This window comes from Cannabis sativa, chromosome 4, assembly GCF_029168945.1.
Source record: "Cannabis sativa cultivar Pink pepper isolate KNU-18-1 chromosome 4, ASM2916894v1, whole genome shotgun sequence".
NCBI classification, from domain to species: domain Eukaryota; kingdom Viridiplantae; phylum Streptophyta; class Magnoliopsida; order Rosales; family Cannabaceae; genus Cannabis; species Cannabis sativa.
The window spans coordinates 59860166-59870096 of NC_083604.1; positions in this window are offsets into that span (position 1 = coordinate 59860166).

Consider the following 9931-nt stretch of genomic DNA (forward strand, 5'->3'; position numbering starts at 1 on the left):
TTATTTAATTCAACTTAAATTAATTTCCTTAATATTTATATTTAAGATTATTACTAAGATGGAAATAATTAATTTTATTTCAATCACCATCTAGTATAATTTTATAAATATTATATTAAATTCTTAATTTTGAATTTTAATTCTTAAATTTTGAATTTAATGAGATTTATTTATTAGAATAATAAAGAAAATACATTTTAAATAATGAGCTTTATTATTATTAAGATATTCGATCTCCATTGTGGGTTTTACACCGCGTTTGTTTTAGTGAGTAATCCTCCCTAATGGAGGAACGTTCATTAGCAATTTCGCACCGTTTAATCTCGCATGATAAGTGGTTTGCAAGTGTTTTATATGGTATAGATCACCCTAATGGTGGCGACCATATTTGACTTGCAAATTGCGAAACAATGGTAGAAGCTCATGAGATAGAATAGCCTTGACTCTCGCCTAAACGGGACAACGCTGGATTCTGATCTTGATCGAATAAAAGGTTGCTAGAATGTTTAACATTTTAGATGAGCTGACAACTCTATTCAATGGATGGTAGCTTTGACTCTCGCCTAAACGGGACACTGATATCAGTTTGTTGAAAACCTTGGAAATTATTTAGGATTGAATTTTTAAGTATTTTCTCATATCATTCCTACTTGCTATGTGCTTATAATTTCTGAATTGATTTTGTGTGTTAAACCATTATTAATTTCTATTTGTTGATTTCTATTATTTTGTAGTATTCCTGTTTGTCAAAATGAATCCCATGTTATCACCGTTAATCGAAAATAAGCCGAATGGATCTAACTTTAATAAATGGAATGAGAACATTAATATTGCTCTCATAGGAGAAAGTGCCTTGTTTGTTTTAACCGAGCCGTCACCCGAAGTGCTCGGGGATAATGCATCCAAAGCTGTGAAAGAAAAGTATGAGCGTTGGCAGAAGGCAAATGACAAAGCTCTATACTTTATGCTTTCTAGCATGGTTGACACCCTCAAAACTCGGTTTTCTAAAACTGAGAAGGCTGCTGAAGTTATGACGAAGTTAAATGAGCTATTCGGTAAGGCATCACTTCAGTCACGCTTTGACGCGACTAAGAAGTACATTAACGCACGGATGGAACCTCATCAAAACGTGCGTGATCATGTTCTCCTCATGTCCAGTTATTTCCAAGAAGCCCAGGATCATGGTGCTGAAATGGACAGTGCTACTCAAGTAAGTCTTATCTTGAACAGCCTGACTCCAGCATTTCTACCATACACATCAAATTATGTCATGAATAAGAAGGAAATTGACTTTCATGAATTAGTCAATGACCTTCAAACTTATGAAAATTTGATTGGAGGACCCAAGAAGAAAGGGAGTAAACCTCATCCTGGTAATGGTAATGGGACGATGAAACCTGAAGCAAATGTCGCCTCTGCTTCAAAGCCCAAATCGAAGAAGAAGTGGAAGAACACCAAGAAGCGAACAAAAGTCATGAAAAAGACTACTCCTTCTGGTGATGCTACACTTAAAGGAAAGTGTTTCCACTGCAATGAAAAAGGCCATTGGAAACCCCAATGTCCTAAACTTCTTGCAAAGAAACAAGGTATTTCCTTTCATAAACTTTAAGAGTTTTAGTGAATTATTATCCAATTGGATTTATAATTCTGGACTAACTTTGTTTATTTGTTTTCTTCTTCTTATAGGCCAAGCTACTTGAACTCAATTGAGTTGGATCACAAGTTTGGACCAAGGGTGAAATCGTCCGAGATGAAGATGAAGCTCTTCAATTTATTTTTTGAATTAATTGTTTTAGTTTAAAGACAATTTGGATTTCAAATTTTAGTTAGGGATATTTATCCCTGTTTCTCTCATATTGTTGCAATATTTTTTTATTTTTAATAAAGTTTTATTTTTTTTTCGAAATTCCCTATTGCAATTTATGAGATTGAGCTTCATTTAATTCTATCTTCATCAATTATTACCACATTATATTTATATGTTTGTATGTGTAAGTGTTTTTATTATTGATACAAATTCTATAATATTTACAACTCTTCATAGAGTTATATTATATAAACACTAGAAATTATTTCTATGTTTATCAATAATTGTTCATTCTCATACAATTATTAAGAATTTGTTTAATAAAAGGATCTTATGATCTGATAGGGGTGGAGAAAAGTTAAGAAAACTATGCAGTTCAACGATCTTTTATATCTAATGAACTCTGGATAGTATTCAACTCCACATAAACTCTATCACACTTAGAGAATCATGATCTTTACAACCTTTAGGGGTGGATCATAATCTCTATATACTTAGGGGTGGAGGTTATCCATAGTACCCTATATGTATATTCTTAGGGGTGGAGTCTATTCCAAAATTCCCTATGAAACACATATCTTGTTTAAACATAGAAGTAATATAATGAGTCAGCTATTGTCAATATAAATTCTTGATCTTGATTGTATGTTCCATTTCAATTTTACTGTTGTAAGTAAGAGTTTGATACCTTTGAAAGTTCTTTGTTAAAGTTTCACACTACCTTAATTGAGTGGGAGAATTTTAAAGTTCTATACCCATCTTCATTAGGTTGATAATTGTGATAGGTACTTAAGAACACTACTGAAAAGCAAATCTAACCATTCACATGGATAGGTATAGCTTATCAGAATTATGAGAATAAGATAAAGAACTCTAATTCAGTCCATTCAAATGACTTGAACATAGAATTCTTAATCCTCATAAAATTTGATGGTATCTTAATTTTGATTACTTTATCTACGGCATGTATTTTTCACTTCAAATACTAGTCTGCTATGTTGATGACTTAGTCTTAACTTAAAGTTTCAGACTAATACAAAAGTCACAACTATGTAACTCTCTAAACAATCAGAGGTTAAAAGTATTATTTAACCAGACATCTGCTATTGAGTGGGAGCTATCTGAGATGTAATCAAATAAGGAACATTAGAAGATATTCAAGAAAGATTTATGAAAGTGATCTATATGTCAGATATTAAGGAACTGTGTATCAGTTGTCTTTGTATCACACCATCTAATTTCGAAATTCTTAAGATGGTGTTTACTTTGGGGGTGGAGGAATTATTGTATAATAATTCAAGCTCTACCAGAGAAGAACTATAACTTGGTCTATTCGAAAATACCAGAAAGTTATATCACTGAAGAAAAGTCTACACTGTATTATCTCAATTACATATTTTAAAATATGAGAGATATGTCCTCTCGTTAATTCGGATGTACTTTTAAAACAGTAAAGATTTCAGTATCCCTTGATGAGTAAAGCATATAGTAAAGGATGTTTCATAAGAGTATTTATGAACTAGTTTCCAGAAGTTTGGATGGATTCAAATATACTACACTTGATCTAAAGATCAAGACATCAGATTGACCTATTTGCACAGTTTGTTTTATATTAGTGCAAGTGGGAGTTTGTTAGGTTTTATGCCCTAAATAAAACTCTTTACAATCTGATTAGTTATCAATATAAGAAATTTGAAGTGATTGATGTTTGCATGAATTTTACATGCTAATGGTTTAATATGTTTAATATGTTTATTACATTCATACACACAAAATCAGTTAAATCCGGATCATATGTTTATTCACAATTACAGTATCGTCAACACAGTGGAATGTGATTGTGATCATATGAATCAAAAGTTTTGGTCCCTGTTTCATCAGTGTTATTGGATTTACACTAATGTGATAATCAGCGATGATGTGTACTTACACTTGGAGTAAGTGTTATGTTCTTTCCAGGACATTAGTAAAGTATACTAGTTTCGAATGTATGGAGTATACATTGGACTGGACCGATATTGCAACTAAGTTAAGATATTACAAACTTACCGTTATACATATCTTTCCAAGTCAATATCAGTAGTTGATCTTAAGATTGAAAAGAATCTAAATCCTGATATGCTTGGGCTCAACTCAGGAGTGCTATTCATGTTCTTTGATTTATTAGTTAAGCCTACTTTTGGGTCAGGGTGATACGTATATTTTGGGAACATGATAGTATGATTGAGTGGGAGTGCTGAACATAAATATGGAATCTATAGCTTCTACTGGTGTATAGAAGTTAAGTGATGATTCCCTTCGAGCTTAGCAAATAGAAGTAAATGGATGAGCTCTTGTTTAACTGACTAATTATTAGATCATTAAACACCATTTACAGTAGCTAAGTGTTTTAAGGGGCAAAATACATTGAGGGGTGAGAACGGTAAAGAAATCCCATCTCGATGTAAATCATCTATATAGAGGATCTTTAAATCACAATAAGATTATAACAATGGTTAAATGAGATAGTATATTGGTATCGTGAAACATACAATATGCTCTATATAAGTCTGAGAGTGCAATTCTAAGTTCTAAGAGTGGATTCAACGAAGAATTAATAAGTAGGAATTTACTTAGTAAATTTGGTTCACTTATTGGAAGCTCAGCATATAGATCCATGGTCCCCATTCTAGTTGAGAACATTCTGCTTATAAGACTCATTAATTGATTCGTGATTGATCAATTATAATTCTAAAGTTAGACTATGTCTGATTTTATGAATTTTCACTATTCAGGGGTGAAATTGTAAGGAAAAGAGTTTTTCTGGGTTTATTTATTTATTAATGGACTTTATATGTCTAATTAATAATTAAATTAAATGACAATATTATTTAATAATGTATTTTAATTATTAAATAATTAGTTTTGGCATTTAAAAGGTTAGAATTGGAAAATTGGCATTTTTGAGAAAATAGAGATAAAATTTGATAAAATTGCAAAATTAAGTGGGGCCCATTACAACACCTATGGCCGGCCACTTAATATGATTTTTCAAATTAATATTTTCATTATTTTAATGCCAAATAAATCCTAACCTAAACCTAGTAAGTTGCCTATAAATAGAAAGTGATGGCTCATTCACAAAACAAGTTTTCATAAGCCTTTCTGACAGAAATTTCTCTCTTCAGAAAAAACTGAGCCTTCCCTCACTCTCTACCTTGGCCGAAACCTCTCTCCCTCTTTTCCTTCATCTTTTTCGTGACCCTAGTGAAAGAGTAAGTGCCCACACACAGTAAGCAGTAACTCAATCATAGATTGGAAGACTGTGAAGGATCAAAGCTTGAAGAAGAAGGAGATTCGGGCTCAGATCTTGATTATACTCGCTACGTAAAGGAATCAAGGGTTAGAGATCTGAGTGGAAGGAGACATTTATTCCGCTGCATCAATGTAAGGTTTTCTTAACTTTATATGTGTTTATTTTATCGTTTTAGAAAGTTCATATTTAGGATGTTAATAAACATACTTGTGAGTAGATCTAAGATCCTGGTAAAATAATTCCCAACAGGAGTATGCACTGGAAGGGGAACCAATATTGAACTTGGATTAGATATGATAAATTTACCGTAATATCTATTCAATTCAATATCACATAGTTGATCCTAGATAAAATAATCTTAATCCTGACATGGTTAGGTTTGATCTCAAGAGTGTTATTTGTGTTCTTTGATTTGTTAGTTAAGCCTACCTTTTGGTGTGGGTGAAATTTTGGGTTTATGGTAGTACAATTGAGTGGGAGCTCTAATCATAGATATGGAATCGATAGCTTCTATCTGGACATTGAAGTAAAACGATGATATCCTTCGAGCTTGGCTAAACAGAGATAAATGGTTGAGTACTCATTTCAATGATTATGTTAGTTCACTGAAATATCTTTTATAGGTTGCTAAGAGTTTTAAGGATAAAATACATTGAAGTGTGTAACGGTAAATTAATCCCTATGCAATGTAGATCATCTATAGAGGATCATTGATTATTGGGATAATAACAATGGATAATTAATAGTGTATCTATATCGTGGAACATATAGAGTGTTCTATATAACTGAGAGTGCAATTCCAAGTTCTATGGTGGATGCAATGAGGAATTAATAAGTTAGTGGATTTACTTGGTAAATTCTAGATCTACTTATTCGAAGCTCGGTTATGTAGGCCCATGGTCCCATACTAGTTAAGACAAACTGCTTATAAGACTCAGTTAATTGATTTTAGTTAAACAATTATAATTCTAAAATTAGACTATGTCTAGTTTATGAATTTTTCACTAAGATGTGGGTTGATTGTGAAGAAATAGTATTTTTAGGGTTTACTTGTTAATTATGAGACTTTATGGAGTCTAATTAATAAATATTATAAATGACAATTCTATTTGATAATTATTTTAATTTTTCAATAAATAGTTTTGGCATTTTTAGGTTTGAAAGTGCAAAAAGTAGTATTTGTGAAAAATACTATTATAGGGCCCACTATGTAGTATTATAAAATAGTTGAGAAAAATGACAAAACCCAAACTAGTGTAGGGCCCACTATGTGGCCGGCCACTAGATGGGTTTTTCACTCTATTTTTATTCCAAATAAATCAACCCTAGATCCAGGTAAAATATATTCCAACAGAACAGTGTTGTGCGAGACAGAAATATACTAATTGTTAACTTGTGTATCGACGAGAAACCATGTAAATACAAGTGTGCATGACGAGGCATTAACCTCGTCACGTGGAGGAGATATAATAATAAAAATACTTAGCGTATATGACACGGTATACAAACTAAGTATTAACAGTTTGGTGGATCAAGGTGACAGATAGCGAGGCGTTTATCGCGCTGTAAGATGGGATGCATGCGGGAAAGATCGTCTCGACACCGAAACTGTAGTTCTCAGAATTAAAGCAATATCAACATCGAGAAGTTATATGAAGAGCACTAGCTCGCCATCAAGGTTAACTCGGCTCCATTCCCAGCGATGCATCCCCATGAGATAAGGCTTACCGTATATCTTTAATATGCGTTCATCTCAGCCCAATAAAAGCGGGATATTCACAGCTGTGTAAATTCTAAATAAAATCGCATTTACTTAGTGTAATTTGTAATCAATCCCATGACTCTAGAAGATAATCGTTGTAAAAAGATTACATTCAACTTTGTAATTAACTGCCCACTATGTAATTATAAATAGTGGCAGACAAGGTCAAAGAAGGGGACGAAAAAAACTCATACAAGAGAGGCCCTGAGAAAATAATCAGAAATCTGAATAAGATTGACTCGTGGACTATGCAGAATTTTAACTGCAAAACTACGTAAAAAGCCTTGTGTGTTCATTTATTTTATAACTTTTATTTTTTCTGTGTGAGATTGTCACAGCTAGGCTCAAATTTAGTTAACGAAAATCTGCATTAACAAAAACTTTAACAATAAAAATAATAATATATATATTTATTAATAATAATATTAATATTATAAATAAAAACTTTATTAATAATAATTATTTTATTATTTCTTAACCACTAAGAAATCTTTAATTAGGGTATTTGGTCAACTCTGAGTATCCTAAAATACCTCGGTATTTTTAAAATCAACTTATCTCAATAATCCCATCAATATTACTAACTAAAACTGTTGTGACATTTTTGACCTCCAATTGGCTCTCTAGGGTCGCAGAACCTGAAAATATTTTTATTTCACAACTAACTTACATTATATTCACATATTTCAAATAAATCTTTGTAATTAATAAATTACGCTTATTTATCTACTTATAACAAAATTTATAATTTATACTAAATTAGTTAGCAGGATCATAATCCAACTCATTACTACCTAATTAACCCATAATATATAATAAATCATAATTATTCATAATTAAAATTTTGAATATTACAATCTCTCGGTATCAATACAAATAAAAGGGGATTAAATCTTTACCCACTAACTAAAGGGGTCGAACGTCTATAAAATCCTGTGTTCATTTATTTTATTATTTTTATTGTGTAACACGTGGCAAGCATCAGCATTGAATACGATTCCGCTGTCGGTTGGTCAAATCTGGGATCAAAAGTTATGTTTGTAACATTTTAGTACGTAAGTTGTGATTTTTTATTGTGAAAGTACCCAAATTATTAACGAATTTGACACTACGTATGTGGAATACCTAAAAAAAATAATAGAATTTTTACACAAAATATTTAAATATCGTACTATTTTTTACGGTTTTTATTTTTTTATTTTTACAGATGTTATTTTTTTAGATTTTATACTTACAGTTTTTTTCCGAAAAAATAACATTATTTTCAATTTGCAAAAACATAATATATTGTAGTAGTGATGTGAAAATAACGTTGTTTTGAGAACAACCATAAAACAACCGTTTGTTTCTTCTATTAAGAAAAATAATCATTAAAAATGTTATAAATACTATAAATATGTATTTTTGTAATTTTTTATTTTTATTTTTAGTTATTAATGAAATAATTTTTAAAAATAATTTAGTTACTTAAGTTTTATAAATATAAAAATTTGAATATTTTGTTGCTAATCAAATAATTTAGTACACAAGCATTATAATTTAAATGCTTTTGCTACTAAAGACATTTAGTATGTACTGAAGTACTACAAACATAATACTTTAGGCACTTTTATGGTAATTATTTCTTATTCAATTTTATAATATAACCATGTAAGAAATAATAAATGAAAATATCTCAAAATTAATTTTTCATTCTTGTTTTATCTTTTGAAATAATTTTAATTCTTTTTAACTCATACCCTATTTAATAAATAACATTATATTATTTTATTTAAAAAAAATAACATTAAATTATAATTATATATAAAAAAATATTCTCAAAATATTTAAATATTAATTTTGACAATATAAACTATTTAGAATTTTTTAAAAAAAATTATATGTGGTCCTAAATAATTATAACATAATCTTCATGTCTATATCTTGTCTTTATAATAGTTTATTAAAAATTTACTTTCTTTATTTTATCTTAAATTTTTACATTACTTCATATAACTTATTTTTTATATTTTATCTTACATTATTTAGATATTATATTTTAAGTATTATTTATTTAATTAAATGATTTAAGATGAGAGAGAGAGAAAGAGAAAGAACTAAAATGAAAGTACACAAAAAAAATATAATAAAATATATATGAAGATAATGTAGCTAATGTAAATTAGCTATGCAATATAAACCACATAATGGAAGCTTATTTAAACCAATTAGCTATATTCTTGTAAAGATTCTTTAGTTTGAAGGAGTTTATACTAACTAAGAGTTTGGGATGAGTTATAATAGCTAAGAGTTTAAAGCATTTGTTGGAGCTTAATTTTAAGCTCTTAGCTATTTTTTTTTTAGCTTTTAGCTATTATAACTCACTTGTTGTGAGTGCTCTAAGATTAGGAATTGAGAATTGTCAATTGTAAAATATCATCAATTTTTTACAAGGAAAATATCATCAATTTTAATCATGACTGCGATGTCTTTATTTAATTAGTGACAATAATTAAAGAAATAAATAAATAAAACCTCACACAATGATTTTGTCTCTAATAAAATACTTAAGGAATCTCCTTTAGCATATTTGGGGAAGTTTTATAAAAGAAAAGAAACTAGAAAAAGTGAATCATAAAAGTTATGCTTAATGCTTGGAAGAAAAGAAAAGAGAAAGTTGGATTGAGGGAATCAATTTGACCAATAAAATAAATTAACCAAAAACAGAAAAAGGTTTAGACTATTTTTTTTTCTCTTTTAGACCTTTTTTTATAAAAAAAAATTGGAAAATACTTTAAACCATTTATTTTTTTTCTCTTTCAGACCTTACTATGCTGCTTTGCTTCTAAACTTGGCCCTACCCCAACTTTATACCTAGGCCCCTTGGGATTTGAAGAAAGAACTTTGGTACATTTTAGTCAACAATTCAAGTCATGTATGGGTTTTCTTTCTTTCATTTTTTTGTTTTTTAAAAAGTAAAATACAACTTCACTGAACTAGCTGAATGTTTGAATAACGATCAAATACAAGTTCATCACAAATAGTTAATTGATCAACATAAAACTAATCTAAAGTTTACATCAACCAA